At 38.5% G+C, this 17,142-nt stretch overlaps 1 pseudogene; it reads left to right on the top strand.

Annotated features, from left to right (window-relative positions):
* Nucleotides 1-17,142, top strand: part of LOC107660864 (histone acetyltransferase p300-like) — a 30,997-nt pseudogene that overhangs the window by 8,151 nt on the left and 5,704 nt on the right.

Below are 17,142 nucleotides of genomic sequence, written 5' to 3'. Positions count from 1 at the left end.
GGCAAGTACCAAAAATAAAAGTATCGGTATCGGGCGAGTACTGGAAAAAGTGGTATCGGTGCATCCCTATTTGGAAGGGTCATTAATAATAATGTTGAGCTCTGCTCTGATTGGCTGTTTCACAGTGCTGCTCATTTCAGTAGCTCACACAGCATGAAGGAAACGCAGGGAAAATATATTTCAATACTCTATCTCTGTTATATCGTTGGGTTATTATGCTGTATATAAAAATCAGGGAGCCGCTATTAATATATTCGAATGCACGATCGCTTTTTACTTTCACTTTGGAGATTTGCGATCGCACGTGCTCTGTGTAAACTACAGCGGCAGTACTTACCACACATTTTACAAGATCAGATGCTTGTCAGTGGTGCTCAGTATCTGTAAATCATTCACCATCATCCTCAGTCATCTCTCCTTACTCTGTTTATGTGGTAAGTAAAATCTCATGTACTGTGATGTAACAGGCTACCGCTAGCAAGCAGCTAACCATGTCCCTTTAGTGGCTCTCGTTATTTTATTAGAACGCGCGTTATTTGTTTTCCGTGCCTTTCTGAATACAGACACCAACCCATCCCTGCACTTCACATCCCCTGCACAGCCTGGAACATAACATTTATTTCCATGATCTGCCATTTTCGCTATTATCCTCGTTTCTTCACAATACCTACAGAACTTCTGATGATTCGACTGTGCAGGTTCGGCTGGTGGCTCGCATAGAACATGGGCGGGTATATGCAAATATTGGGGGCGTAACTATTAGTGATCCTGACTGTAACATCACAGTCGGTGTTATGTTCTGATTCGACTATTTTTCAGTGGTCTTTTGCATGCACGAGATTTACATAAGAAGGAGGAAACAATGGTGTTTGAGGCTCACTGTATGTAATTTCCATGTACAGAACTGTTATTATTCAGCTATGCCAATGTAAATACAGTTTTCCATTCTATGGCACCTTTAAATTAAAGGACGAAATCATGGATGAAAATTTGTTTGATATTCCTTAAGTAATGTTTTAATAAGCTGTATTATTATTACTTTGAGAAGTACGTTACTGTATGTAGTACAGTAATATATTTGTCATAATTTCATTGAATTTAACCAAACATTTAGTTCGGGGTTTCTAGTAGGGATGTAACGATTAACTGCGAGCCGGTTGAAAATCGATTCAAATATGTGACGATTCAAATTGGTTGAGATGCTAAACAAATCGCGATTCATTTAGGTGTAGGAGTTTATATGAATGCATGTCTGAGGGGAACTTACTGTCTTTAGAAAAGTTTAGATGGTATTTTTTCTTTTCTTCTTGCATCTGTATAATGCATATTAAAGTTCATAAGTTCAGCGCTGATTTGTTTACAGTGGAAACCAAGGAAACGCTTTAAGCACCACCTGCTGGCAGAGAGTGAATCTGCGTCTCATTCAGCTCTGCTGTTTCATGCAGATATTTTTATGTATAGTTTCACAAAACTGAAGTCAAACCATTCTGTTTTTGCTTCAAATTTCGAAATTATACAATCTAATTTAGTTTAAAAACTGCTCATGTTGCATGTATGCAGGGGAAGTCGAACAGGTGAGGTGAAGAATGGCAGATAATTGCAAAATGCTGATGAGCAAAGCTTGTCGCATCAAACAAAAAAGGACTTGAGCCTGTTAAGGTGCTTCAGCCAAATAGTTAAGGGTATGAATACTTATGCAATGTACTTATTTCAGTTTTTTATTATTTAATACATTTACGAAAGTTGTGACAATTCTGTTTTTGCTTTGTCAGTATGGTGTATGGAGTGTAGATTGATGTGGAAAAAAAGTAATTTAAAGAAGTTTATCATAAGGCAGCAACAAAATGTAAAAAAAAAAAAAAATGAAGGGGTATGAATACTTTCGCAAGGCACTGTATGTATGTATGTATGTATGTATGTATGTATGTATGTATGTATGTATGCTATGCATCTGACGATAGTTTTATCAAATGAAATGTTGAAATGCTCATGAACTGAATTCACAGTGCCGCTCTTGAGATCAAGTTTGAGGCAGATGCTGAAAACACCACTAGTCTAGTATCACGCATGCTTCAGTGTGTAGACTCAACTGTGCCGACACAGACACTAGCCCATATTGCAATTTGATTAAACGTACAGTCCTCCTTTGATGTATTCATCCAAATTTTGACCTTGATGTACAGTAAATTCCCTTTTTATGACTGGATTCCAAGATTTTGTCCACATTGTGGATATAATAGACGCATTCTCATCTCTCTCTGTCTGTTTGTTGCAGATGGGGATGAATGCAGGTTCAGGCCCCTATGGAGGCCTGTATGGTCAGCCTGCCAGTCAGAGTCTGGGTGTTGCAGGGTTGGCTTCTCAGCTCCAGAACAAACCAGGTCTCCCCAACAGTCCGGCCCAGTTTAACCTCGACAAGAAGCCTGTGCAGGGCTTACCTGGCATGGTTTGTATTCAGTCATATAGATTTTAGACTCATTTGAATGAAATTAACAAAATATCTTAATGTCTGTTATTTTGTGATTTTCACAGCAGGCTTCTCAGCCTTCCCCAGCGGGTGCTGCCGGAGGTGCAGGAGTAGCCAGCATGGTGCCTAATGCCCAAGGAACTCTCGGGCCCGGATCAGCTCCATCAGCCGTGTCTGCAACAGCGGTGGGAGGAGTTCCTCCAGCGGCCGACCCAGAAAAGCGCAAACTCATACAGCAGCAGCTGGTGCTTTTGCTCCATGCCCACAAGTGCCAGCGGAGGGAGCAGGCCAATGGGGAAGTACGGCAGTGTAGCCTGCCCCATTGTCGCACCATGAAGAACGTCCTCAACCACATGACGCACTGCCAGGCTGGCAAATCTTGCCAAGGTGAGTGTATAAACTGTACAGAACTGAAACATTGTGGCACTTTTGGTTCTGTTGTTCAGCAGTTCTGCCTATTTATACAACATGGCACTATTACTAATATTAGGTTTGTGTTTTTATTGCTTTCTAGTGGCGCACTGTGCCTCATCCAGACAGATAATCTCTCACTGGAAGAACTGCACGCGGCATGACTGTCCTGTATGTCTACCACTGAAAAACGCAGGGGACAAGAGGAATCAACAGAGTGAGTGTGTGTATTAATACAAAACTTGCTGTTTCATACATTTCAAGTTACTTTGTAACCTTGTAATGTTTTTGCTGTTAGTCTTTTCATTGTCTTCAGTATTGCAAAATTGGATATTTCAACAATTGCATTCCTATTTTCAGATTCCGATTTCGATGGAAACTGTCATTTATTTTGATTTATTTCTGCTTTTTGTCTCCAAATGATTTCAGCTCTCCTAGGCACTGGGGTTGTGGGATTAAGTTCTTCTTTGGGTAATGTAACTGGTGGTCCACCCAGTGCCCCCCATCTCAATACCCCAGGGCAGATAGACCCCAGCTCCATCGAGAGGGCTTACGCAGCGCTGGGCCTCACATACCAGGGAAATCAGGCTTCCCCTCAGCCTGTCCAACAAACACAACGGGCAATAAACACAATGGGTAATGACAAACAGAGGCTTCAAATTTTATTTGAACAATACTTTCCAGTATTTTTTTGTTTTTGTACACTGCCATTTAGAAGTTTGGGGTCAGTAAGGTGTGTGTGTGTGTGTGTGTTTTTTTTTTTTTTAAGAAATTAATACCTTTATTCAACAAGGATGTGTTAAACTGATCAAAAGTTAAAGACTTATTTATTTATTTCAAAAATTCCTTAAAGTATTTCAGTTACCACAAAAATATAAATTTGCCATCACGGGAATAAATTACATTTTAAAATATATTAAAATAGAAATATTCTTTTAAGTTGTAATAGTATTTTACTATATTACTTTTTTTTTTTTTTACTGCGTTTTTGATCAAATAAATGCAGCCTTCATGAGCACAAAAATCTTCATTAGACTTGGCAATGAAGTTTTGCAGTGGTACCTCTTCTCATGATCTTTCTTGTTATAGGAACAAATCCCATGGGAGTAAACGGAGCAGTGGGTGGTCAGTCTCAGAATCAGCAAGCTAACCTTCTCCAGGATACAATGTTGCATCTGAACATGAACTCGCAGAGGTAAACAACCCTTGGGTTCATCTTGTGTAACTAGTCGCCATTCACTTCTCCGCATTCAGATGGTCTTAAAATTTCACAGTACCACTAATATGCAGCAGCAGGTGTCTGTCAGTTTTGATAAGTTCATATATAAACATAGAGTGGTCCTTATTTGTTTTCGCTCCCCTTTCCCCAGTCTGATGAATGACAATGCTGTGGGCAGTCTGGGGTCTATGCCTATGGCCAACCCAGCTGCCAGTGGTAGCATGAGGAAGAGCTGGCACGAGGACATCACCCAGGATCTACGCAACCACCTGGTGCACAAACTGTAAGTTGTACACTGCTATGTGAAAATTATGCCTGAAGAAGTGACATCAACATTTTTTTAATTAGTTGCATTTTGTAGTGGAAGAACATTATCTTACGTTATAATCTTCAGATATTGAAATGAAAAATCTTATATAATGTTTTTTATATTAATGTGAGTTGGTTGTCAATTGTTGTTTTTAGGGATGTAACGATTCACTCAACTCACGATTCAATTCACGATTTTGATTTCACGATTCGATTTCGATTCACAATTACATTTTTTTTACAAAATGAGTTTCAAGACAAATTATAAACTAAATGTGTCCTTTTATTATTGCTTGGACAAAATGCTGCACATTTCTTTGTGAAATTGAAATAACACTATAATATACTAATATAGCACTTATTTTGTTGGTTTTGATTGCTTCTATTGTCCTCATTTGTAAGTCGCTTTGGATAAAAGCGTCTGCTAAATAACAAAATGTAAATATAATGTAAATGTAAATAACAAAACTACATTGACATTTTAAAACAAGCCCCAAATCAAATAAATAAGTAACACAAATAAAATAAATCTCTTCATATAAACAAAATAAGGCTTTGTCTGTGCTCTTTCCATTTAAAATAATCTGATGTTCCTGTGGCTCAGTGGTAGAGCATTGCGTTAGCAGCGCAAAAGGTTGTGGGTTCGATTCCCAGGGAACACACATACTGGTAAAAAAAGTATAGCCTGAATGCACTGTAAGTGTCTGCTAAATGCATAAATAAAATAAAATGAATTCATCTAAATTAGATTGTATAATTTCGAAATTTGAAGCAAAAACAGAATGGTTTGACTTCAGTTTTGTGAAACTATACATAAAAAAATATCTGCAGACGAGCTGAATGAGACGCAGATTCACTCTCTGCCAGCAGGTGGCGCTTAAAGCGTTTCCTTGGTTTCCGCTGTAAACAAATCAGCGCTGCACTTATGAACTTTAATATGCATTATACAGAGGCAAGATGAAAAGAAAAAATACCATCTAAACTTTTCTAAAGACAGTAAGTTCCCCTCAGACATGCATTCATATAAACTCCTACCCCTAATTGAATCGCGATTTGTTTAGCATCTCAACCAATTTGAATCGTCACATATTTGAATCGATTTTCAACCGGCTCGCGGTTAATCGTTACATCCCTAGTTGTTTTTCATTACTAGAGTGTTATTGCTATTTATTTCTTTTAAAATACATTAATCTTGCCATGAAAATAGCCATAGATGCTGGTATGGCATTAAAAATAAATAAATAAATCATAGTGGAAGAACAAGTACTTCAATTGCTTCATAATAATAATAATTACCAATAAATAACCAGTGAAAACAAAGGCTTCTGATATTCATTTGATATTCATTTCCATGCCCCTTTTGGTGCTGTTCTATTTCTTCAGAGTCCAGGCCATTTTTCCCACTCCAGACCCAGCTGCACTGAAGGACCGGCGGATGGAGAATCTAGTGGCCTATGCGCGTAAAGTTGAAGGGGATATGTATGAGTCCGCTAACAGCAGGGTGTGTATATTGTCTTTGTTGGCTGTTAATGATTTGTGTTTCTTGTATAAATAGTGACATAAATCAGTGATTACAACATCACACTTTCAGGCGGAGTATTATCACCTGCTGGCGGAGAAGATTTATAAGATCCAGAAGGAACTGGAAGAGAAGCGAAAGACACGGTTACAGAAGCAGGGCATGATGCCTACTCAGCCTGGTATGCCCCCCACTGGCCTACAGCAAGGCCCCACTGGGATTGGTCAGACAGGGCCACCCACAGGACTGCCTCCTAGTGAGTACTCTTCCACCAAAATTGTCTCTTCTTGCAACAAGTTAGCTGGTAAATTGTAACTAAAGGCCTACTGGCTCTTAAAAAAGGGACAAGCCTTTAAATGTGTCCTACCCAAACAGGGTTTGAAATTAACACCCGCCAACCCGCCAAATGCGGGTAAAAATCAGCTGTGGCAGGTAACGCTGTCAAATCACTAGCCAATTTGGCAGGTTACTTTTTGTAAGTTATGTTCACTCATTAATTTCTTGGGGAAGTTCGTGCAAGCCAAATCTGTGCAGGTTTAGCACAAATACTGAACTCATTACATTATCGAGAATATTGCAAACACCAAACAAAACACACCTACAGAGTGCACGCATCCGCATAAGCAACTACATTAACTTAGTGCCCGTAGGCATTTAGAGTGCGTTCTTTCAGTGCATGATTCAGTCTATTAATATGCATTAAGAATGATCACATAATTCAAGATAAGGGGGCAGAAAATGTATATAGTTATATAATTTCATATAGTTAATCAATATCACACGAAGAGTGCCGTTTTAAATAAAAAATCAGCATGGTTACAAATGTGATTTGTGAATTGATTTTATACGACAGTTCAATAAACAATAAGTTAATATCAAGAGATTTACGTTTTAGACACCATGCCTGCTTTTGCTCTATTTCGCCAACAAAAATAATTCCAAACACAGCCACAGCACTGTTTTGCGTGTCTGAGCAACATGACGGTGTTTTGTTCCTGAATGAGTCAACCGTTTAAATGATTCGGATCAGCCGCAATGACTCACTTATTAACAGTGATTTACTGCCACCTACTGGCGGTTTTAGTTGTTTTAATTTTACATCTAATGTATCTTTTCATTTTTAAAATTATTTACATAATTTTATATAGTTAATCAATATCACACGAAGAGTGCCGTTTTAAATAAAAAATCAGCATGGTTACAAATGTGATTTGTGAATTGATTTTATACGACAGTTCAATAAACAATAAGTTAATATCAAGAGATTTACGTTTTAGACACCATGCCTGCTTTTGCTCTATTTCGCCAACAAAAATATTCCCAAACCAAGCCACAGCACTGTTTTGCGTGTCTGAGCAACATGACGGTGTTTTGTTCCTGAATGAGTCAACTGTTTAAATGATTCGGTTCAATCGCAATGACTCACTTATTCGTTTTAGACACCATGCCTGCTTTTGCTCTATTTCGCCAACAAAAATAATTCCAAACACAGCCACAGCACTGTTTTGCGTGTCTGAGCAACATGATGGTGTTTTGTTCCTGAATGAGTCAACCGTTTAAATGATTCGGATCAGCCGCAATGACTGACTTATTAACAGTGACTTGCTGCCACCTACTGGCGGTTTTAATTTCACATTTAAAGTATCTTTTCATTTTTAAAATAATTTCAAATATTAGTATTCAACATTTCATGTTTAAAATATCAAAACATAATTTATGCATTTGTAACTGCAGGTTAAAGCATCCCATGTCCCTCTAAGCTGCATTAACATATGTAAATACATCTAAATGCCACTTCGTATGGAACTTCTGCAAAGATTAATTTTGTTGATACTGATTTCATTTGTTTAGTATCAGCCTAAATGTATTATTATTATAATTGACTGATTAAATGTAAGAATTTGTCTCAAAAGATGATGCACACTTTTAGAAAAAAATTGCTTTATAAAAGGTAAAATGCACATAAAAAGTAAAAATCAATTTAAACTTATTGGAAAAGATTAATTTCTATCACTGCTGTGAACTGACCACACAAAATATGAAATATATAAAGTTATGAATGGCCGGTAACTTAAAAATTTAGTAGCCAAATTGGCTGGTGAGTGAAAAAGTTAATTTCAATCCCTGTACCCAAACTATGCCAACAGAACAGAAACCTGCTCTTGCCAAGCAGTTTCATAAGGTCTTTTCATTTTCTTGTTTTGTCCCTCAACCTGTAGATGGCCCTCTCTCGGATCCTTCAGTGGTGCAGCCTACTGGTCCAAACCAGATGATGAACAGGATGCAGAATGCTGCTGGTCTGTATCTCTCTCTCTTTCTCTCTCTCTCTCTCTCTCTCTCTCTCTCTGTTCAATTCAATTCATTTAGCTCTCTCTCTCTGTAGTTTCTGACTGAACTCACTCGGCTGTTCCAGAAGTGCAGGACCACCGGCAGCGTCGTCATCACTTTTAAGAAATGTACGTTCATCTGAGTTATTATTAGATTCTTCTAATTCAGATAGGCATAATGGTTTTTATACTGTACAAACCGTATTTTCTATCGCACCTCACCAATCCTACACCTAAACCTACCCGTCACAGGAAACTTTGTGCATTTTTACTTTCTCAAAAAAATTAATTCTGTATGATTTATAAGCTTTTGTACCCATGGGGACCTTAATTTAGGTCCCCACCGTGACACGAGTCCCCATGAGTCTGTGTGTATTCAGGTTTAAGTCCCCAACCGGATATATAAAACTGTACACACTCAAACTCACACACACACACACATGCGTGTTTACTTTAAGATATTCTAAATATTTATCTTTATGTATGTATACACTGCTGATCAAAGTTTGGGGTCAGTATTTTTTTCTTTTTTAAGAAATACTTTTGGTATGGAAATATTTTTTTTGTATAAAATCTTGCCTAGAATGATCCCAAATGTGAGCGTTCGACAATTTCTGAAATGTTCTTACGAACGATTTATAAAATGTCCATACACAAAAATGTTCCTAAATGCATTCCACTTTATAAATTGCAGTTTATCTTAAATTCAAGTACAGTAACAAATGCATCAACTCCATGTATAAAATGGCCACAAATTTCCCTTTATGGTTCAGAAGTTTGGCATCCATTATCAAGCTTAAATCTAAAAATCTAAATGTACTTAATTATTTATCAGAAAATCATAGATAATTAATTATTTAATTTCAGTGACGCTTTCACTTGTGGCCTCCGTTTTGGATCTCTTCATTTCTTACCTTTATTTGCTGCTAGTCTCTCTCTCTCTCTCTCTCTCTCTCTCTCTCTCTCACACACACACACACACACACACACACACACACACACATATGTATTCTAAATATTTAATTTTATGTATGTATACACTACTGATCAAAGTTTGGGGTCAGTATTTATTTTTTATTTTTTAAGAAATACATTTATTCAGCAAGTTTATCTTTCATTTCAATGCATTCATCAAAGAATCCTGAAGAAATATATTTCACGGTTTCCACAAAATATTAAGACTGAAGACTGGTGTGATGGCTGCTAAAAATTCTGCTTTGCCATCACTGGAATAAATTACTTTTTAAAATATATTAAAATAAAAAAACGATTGTTTTTATTTGTAATATTTAACAATATTACTGTATTTTACTGTACATATGTTTGTATATATTTATAAATTTTCTCTTCTTCTCTGTGCATTGCAGGCATGAATCCCTTTGGGAACCATATGGGAATGCAGTCCATGGGCCAGAGATCTACACCTCCTCTTTCACTCAGCACACCTCTTAACCAGGTCATTACTGTGACTGGAAGTGATACTTTTTGTAGTTTTATGGTTAAAGTTAGTTTTAAGTGTGTGTACAAAATATTTCTTCTTAATGCTGAATGTTTTGGCTGTTTCAGGGAAGCATGGGCAGTGTGAGGATGCCACAGCCAAATGTTGCACAGATGCAAAATCAGTACATGCAAACTGGACAGTTTCAAGGTTCAAATCCTGCTCTTGGAGCTGGATCTGTTGACATGGCACACCCAGGAAATGACAGCACTGTCACTCAAGTAAGAGAGCATAGATGTTCTCTGAAATGTATTACATTCTTAATGTACAATCCAATTATGAGTCTTTGTCATTTAACATTCTAGAGCTGCAATGCATCATATGTGATACTTGTTCACAACTGCATCATGAATGCATTCTCAGCTCTTTTTTTTTTAAATTATTTATCAGCAGGGGCAAATGCCTACTATATCATCTTTACCAATCGGCAGTCCTTTAGCCCAGCCTGGGTCTGCTGGAGGGGCAGGCAGCGGGTCTTCAGTGGGTTCTCTGGGTCCCAACAGTATGAGTGCGGTGCCTCCATCGTCCACCCCAACACAGTTCATCAACCTCCCCCACTCCCCACCCTTCCACCAGAATTCTCCTTCCCCAGCTCATAGCCGCACACCCACGCCCACGCCGGGCTCCCAGACACCCCAGCCTCACACACCCAGCCTACCCCAGTTAGCAACGAGCGGCAGTCAGCAGCAGTTACCTCCGTCCGCCAGTTCTGACAATGCCATGCAGCCTCAGCAGCAGCCATTAGGAGGAACTCCTCCTGCTGTGTCTCATAGTGGCCTCTCTACGCCAAATGCCAGCCAGTATCCCCGCACTCCAGTGAGTACTGCTGTTTGGTATGCAACAAAAATCCTGGGGCCTCATTTATAAAGTCTTGCCCATTCTCTGAAGTATTCAAAAATGCAGAAAAAAATGCACAAAAATGTTCCTAATGCATTCCACTTTATAAATTGCAGTCGATCTTAAATTCAAGTACAGTTTATGGTTCAGAAGTATGGCACTCATTATTAAGCTTAAATTGAAAAATAGAAATGTACTTAATTATTTACCGGAAAATCATAGATAATTAATTATTTAATTTCAGTGACATTTTCACTGGTGGCGTTAGTTTTGGATATTTTAATTTTTTACCTTTTCTGTTTTTTCTTTCCTGTCTTAAGTTGTCTCATAAGGGTTCTCTACCAGTGGATGGCCAGGCTGCTACCCCTGCCTCCGTCAGCAGTGCGGACACATCATTTCAACAGGGTCCTTCAGACTCCGCAACCACCCTTGAGCCTAAGGTGGCGGTCAAGCAGAAAGTAGAAGAGGATGAGGATGAGGATGATGAAGATGAAGAAGACATGGCAGGAGGAAAAACAGGCAAACAAGAAGACATTAAAGCTGAGGAAAAGCCTGAGGTAAGAAATAGAAGTTTTATTTTCATTAAACAAGAATCAAACCCTCTTTCTTTAAAAATTATTCCATGTGGATCGACTGCTTTCTTTGTAACTTATCAGATACAGAAAGAGGAGCCGAGTGATGGTGTGCCAATGGAGACTTCTTCAGCTGCAGCTGGGGAGGACAAAAAGCCAGAGATAAAGACTGAGCCTAAAGAAGAGGAGGAAGGTTCAGGGTCTACAGCAACCCACAGTTCACCTTCTGGAGTCCCTAACAAAAAGAAAAGTATGATCAGAACCCACCTTTGTATTTTAGCTGCTAAGGTTGTCTGCAGTACAAAACCAACCACTGAAACCTTGGTATTGATGCTCTATACATATAATGTAGGCAACAATTAAATAGACGTGCAACATAATTAATAAATCTCACACTTCAACAGATACATTTTACTACTTGACCACAGATGTGTTAGCAATTTGATGCTTTAGGCCTGCTTACATTGAATCTCACCATCAGTAATGACTGAAGTGTTGATTTCAAATATTTTCATGCATGCCACAGGTGAACTGTTGCTGATGTATGGCTAAAATATTAAGTTGCATCAGAGATTTTAAGAACTGATTTTGTAGTAATCCTGTTTCTTTTACTTGCTTTGTCACCAGTTTTTAAACCAGAGGAGCTGAGGCAGGCCCTGATGCCCACACTGGAGTCTCTTTACCGCCAGGACCCTGAGTCTCTGCCCTTCCGTCAGCCTGTGGACCCTTCACTACTGGGAATACCAGTACGTCTGCTGTCTGGTCACAGCCATCTTAATACAGTGCTGTTTTTTGTTTCACATAACCATACTATTAAAGGATAATTGGCTGATTTTTCAAGCAGTTTTGCATTGTTAAAATGTTAATATTGTATGTACATGAACAAGGTGTACTCTGTCTCTCTGTTACCTGCACCCAGATATCCCCATTTACCAGCAAACGTCAGGCTGATGAGGCAAAATAGGCCAGTTTGTGTCATCCAGCAGACTATTGACACCTTCAGGGCTTTTGTTAAAACTACAGATTGAACTTCCGAATTTCTGTATTCTAGCCATGGCCAATCAGATCGACAGAGGGGCGGTGGCAAAATCAAAAGTGTATTATGAAAGTTGAAGTATTTATCCCTTTTCTCTGTTTTCTCTAATCATGTAGCACAGATTTCAAAATTGGCTATTGGCGACTGGGATTTCAAACACATTTTCTAAATGCTGAAAATGAGTATCAAGTTAATTCTCTCCCATGTAGATGGATATTTGTACTAATATTCAACATTTTTGCTTTTTACAAATTGCAGGACTATTTTGACATTGTGAAGAATCCCATGGACTTGTCTACTATCAAACGGAAGCTAGACACGGGCCAGTACCAAGAACCGTGGCAATACGTGGATGACATCTGGCTCATGTTCAACAACGCCTGGCTGTACAACCGCAAGACGTCACGAGTCTACAAGTACTGCTCCAAGCTGGCGGAGGTGTTTGAGCAGGAGATCGACACGGTCATGCAGAGCCTTGGCTACTGTTGTGGGAGAAAGGTAAAATGGAGAGCATAGGAGTGTTTGTACCTGTTGAGGTGGTTCTTGTTTTATAAATCAATACTTTCCTCTTTGTTTGTAGACCGATTCAATAAGAGTTTGGGGCTGATGCGGTAATGGGCGCTATGGTGTAGGCATTGATCTAACCAAATTAGTTTTCTTGTCTGTAGAGTTAGTCATAACATTGGGTTTTGTGTCATAGCACAGATTCAAGAATATATTGATCTAAAAGATGCCTGAAATGTATCTGTATTTACAAACATTTAAACAGACATTTGTCATGTTTTCGCCAACATGACACTGGCTAATGCTTTCTTTGTTCTCTCTCACAGTTTGAGTTTTCTCCCCAAACTCTGTGCTGCTATGGGAAGCAGCTATGCACTATACCACGAGATGCTGCTTACTTTAGTTATCAGAACAGGTAAGGAACTTAAAACTGAGGCCAATATCAACGGACCCACAAGCATACATATATACCTGAATGACCCATGTTATGATTATTTATTACATATGCATGTGAAACATGTTAAACAGCTTTTTCCCCCACTGTACCTGGCCGCATAAAGTGAACTGACAATTGGACCACAGTTGATAAGAGTGTCTTATTATCCCACCTTTTCCACCAATCAGTCCCTTGTAAAATCTTATGTGTGTAAAAAGACCTGGCATTTTAAAGTGTGCTCCTTTTATGCTACATCTAATTATTAAAACAATATTTATTTATATATGTATTTAAACCTCCAAAAGTCTACTTATATTTTGTCAAGGTTTCTTGAACCAAAAATTGTCATCATTTTTACAAGGCCATTTTCACCATCTCTGTGTTTCTTTAAATTAAATTGTGGTTGGTTATATGCTAATGTTTTCATAATACATCGATAAAATATATGTAAAAGAGTTGTATTTCTCATGGTATGACCCCTTTAATGTCTTCTTATGATTTTCACTTATTTCAGTAATTTAATTTCAATAATTGCTTGTAAATCTATACAAAATGTACAACTTTGCTCTTGTACATTGATTAATGCCAGTGTCATGAAAGGAGCAATTCTTATTTTTTGAAATGACGCCTTTAAAATGCCTGTTTGCTTGACTTTGTGGCTGCAGTCTTTTTGTTCATGTTTAATGTGCTCATGTGTCCATAAGTCTTGACACCCTTCGCAATTGATTCTGCTCCTGATTTGCTATAATGATTTTTCCTCATTATACATGTAAATGCTAATCTGTGCTTTGCTTTGGCTTTCTGCTTGTCTCTGTTGTTGTCTCCCTCCTTATTTATCCATTTCTGTCTTGTCTAATGTTTTTCTTTGTCAACCCTTTTCTTCTCCCCTGTACTTTGACGTTTGTCGTGTCTGCTATCGCCTGCTTTCATCTGACCAATCATCTGCACCTAAACCCCTCCCTGCTCAAAACCCCTGCTCAAAAATCCTGCATCATGATTGGTTCCTCTGGCGACGACCCTGTCCTGCGCTCCCCCTTTGGCCTGTCTGCCCTGCCCTGCCTTGTCCTGCACTGATTGGTGGCTACCTCCTCGTTACCTCTCTGTGATTGGCTGTGGTCTTGGCGCATGGTGTAGTTCACCAAAATATGGGCTTCTTGCTGACAGGTATCACTTCTGTGAGAAGTGTTTCAATGAGATCCAGGGTGAGAGTGTGTCCTTGGGAGATGACCCATCCCAACCTCAAACGTAAGCAACTTCTCTTTTCCACTATTTTTAACCAGTGTCTTATTACAGTGTGATCTTTTTCTGCATCAAAAAACAAGTTTGTGTTTTTTTTCTAGTGTCTGCAGTATGAGTTCTTGTGATAACAGTGGCACATACCAAGAGTTAAAACAGTTTACCTATGGATAAAAATGGACTTTTAAACATATTTTTAGTTGTTAGAGTAATTTAGTATCTGCATTCAGCTACACAGGTAATATGAACAAGCATTTACTCCCATTGACTGTGGTCATAATCTGTCCCTGACCACCTCTGAATGTGGTTTTAGTGATCCAAACACAAAAAACTCATTATGTAGTCAAGTGCCATCCATTTTCTGAACATAGAAAATGCATAGTAATTGCCATGTAAAGGGCCTAAGACTTAATGTAAAAAACAAAATTAAACTTATGAATGCAGTCCATAACAATGAATCTCAGTAAACTTGGTTTTGCCCTTTTGAGATTTTGAATCAAGATTTTTCAAGACCATAAATGCACCCTTTGATACTACAGAATCATTTTCTTGTTTTAATAGTGCTACAATTTGCATGTATTTTCAGATCGATCAACAAGGATCAGTTTGAAAAGAAGAAAAATGACATGCTCGACCCTGAGCTGTAGGTTCATATAGCCTTAATTCCAGTTTTGTTCTCTCATCAAAATTCTCAGGATTAACACTTTTTTTTTTCTCTGTAGATTTGTGGAATGTATGGATTGTAGTCGTAAGATGCATCAGATCTGTGTTTTGCACAATGACACTATATGGCCATCAGGGTGAGTTTGCTGCAAAGAAATTGAATTCAACTGTCAACTGACTCTGCTCTTTGTTTCTAACCCCAGGATTCCTTTTTATTTCCCCCTTATTTAGCTTTGTGTGTGATGGCTGTTTGAAGAAGTCCAACAAGACCCGTAAAGAGAACAAATATGCTGCTAAAAGTATGTAATTCCATTTTCTCTTGTTTTTTTTCTCTCACTGATAATCCAATTAGTAATGACATTTAAACCTTTTTTTTTTTTGACCTTCAGGGCTTCCACAGACCAAACTAGGCAACTACTTGGAAACGCGGATTAATGACTTTGTGAAGCGACATAATCACCCAGAATCTGGTGAAGTCACTATTCGTGTTGTTCATGTCTCTGACAAAGTGGTGGAAGTCAAACCAGGCATGAAGTCTAGGTGAGACAGGATAGATTAAGACCAGACACTCACATTTAATACAACACATTTATCTTCAGGACGTTTCAAGAATAGTTCCTTAAAAACAGTCAGTCATTTATATTCTTGCTGTGAAGCCACGTTTGTTTACTCTGATGTATAGTGTAAAGCTATAAAACCGAGGCAGGCCTATAATTTGTAATAATTGTCATCATGGCTTGTTTGTCTGCTTGGATTTTAATCATTTTCTTTTCACAGGTTTGTGGATAGTGGAGAGATGGCAGAGTCTTTCCCATACAGAACGAAAGCTTTATTTGCATTTGAGGTTGTTGATGGTGTTGATGTCTGTTTTTTTGGGATGCACGTGCAAGAGTATGGCTCAGATTCCCCCCTCCATCCTTTAGACGGGTTTACATATCCTACCTGGACAGTGTCCACTTCTTTCAGCCACGTTGTCTGAGAACAAGCGTGTACTATGAGATTCTTTTAGGATATCTGGACTATGCCAAAAGACAAGGGTAAGATGAGAACTCCCTACTGTTTCAGCAGATGTCAGCCACTAACTCATACTCATACACTACACATGCTTTTTTTGCCTTGTGAAATTCTTAGTTAAACCTTTTTGTTTTTTTTTCTTTTAGGTTTACCACGGGACACATCTGGGCCTGCCCTCCTAGTGAAGGAGATGATTACATCTTCCACTGTCACCCTCCAGACCAGAAGATACCCAAGCCGAAGCGGCTGCAGGAGTGGTATAAGAAGATGCTGGATAAATCTGTATCTGAGCGCATCGTGCATGACTACAAGGTACAATTTGGACATTTTGTTATTGTAAAAATGTTTTATTATAAATATTTTTATTTTTCAGCATACAAGAGCGAGATCAAGAAATGTGTTGAAGTCTTGAGTTTGTTTTATTTATTTATTTTTTTACAGGACATCTTCAAACAGGCAACAGAGGATCGCCTCACCAGCGCCAAAGAACTGCCCTATTTTGAGGGTGATTTCTGGCCCAATGTGCTTGAAGAGAGTATCAAAGAACTAGAGCAAGAAGAGGAGGAAAGGAAGAGGGAGGAGAACAGCACATCCAATGAGAGTGTTGATGTTAGTCTTTAGGCTCTCGCTTATCTCAGGTTTTGTTCCCCTGTTAAAGTGCTTTTTCACACTGCTGTGAACATTTCTTTTTGTTTCTCCAGACAACAAAAGGTGACAGCAAAAATGCCAAGAAAAAGAACAACAAGAAGACGAGCAAGAACAAGAGCAGCTTAAGCCGAGCCATCAAAAAGAAGCCGGGCATGCCAAATGTGTCCAATGACCTTTCACAGAAACTCTATGCCACAATGGAAAAGCACAAAGAGGTATGAAGAAGACTAAAGCCTAATTCAGTGCCTGTATTATGATTGTCTAATCAAGAAACATCATCAGACTTTTAGTGTTTGTCAAGTTTGGTGGCAACCTGGTCAATATTTTTGTACAATGTTAAAGGGATAGTTCACCCAAAAATGAAAATTTGATGTTTATCTGCTTACCCCCAGGGCATCCAAGATGTAGGTGACTTTGTTTCTTCAGTAGAACACAAACGAAGATTT

The sequence above is a fragment of the Sinocyclocheilus anshuiensis genome, unplaced genomic scaffold (assembly GCF_001515605.1).
Source record: "Sinocyclocheilus anshuiensis isolate Anshui unplaced genomic scaffold, SAMN03320099.WGS_v1.1 scaffold2562, whole genome shotgun sequence".
NCBI lineage: Eukaryota > Metazoa > Chordata > Actinopteri > Cypriniformes > Cyprinidae > Sinocyclocheilus > Sinocyclocheilus anshuiensis.
The sequence above is the reverse complement of the archived record's forward strand: the minus strand, read 5'-3'. Positions and strand labels throughout refer to the sequence as shown.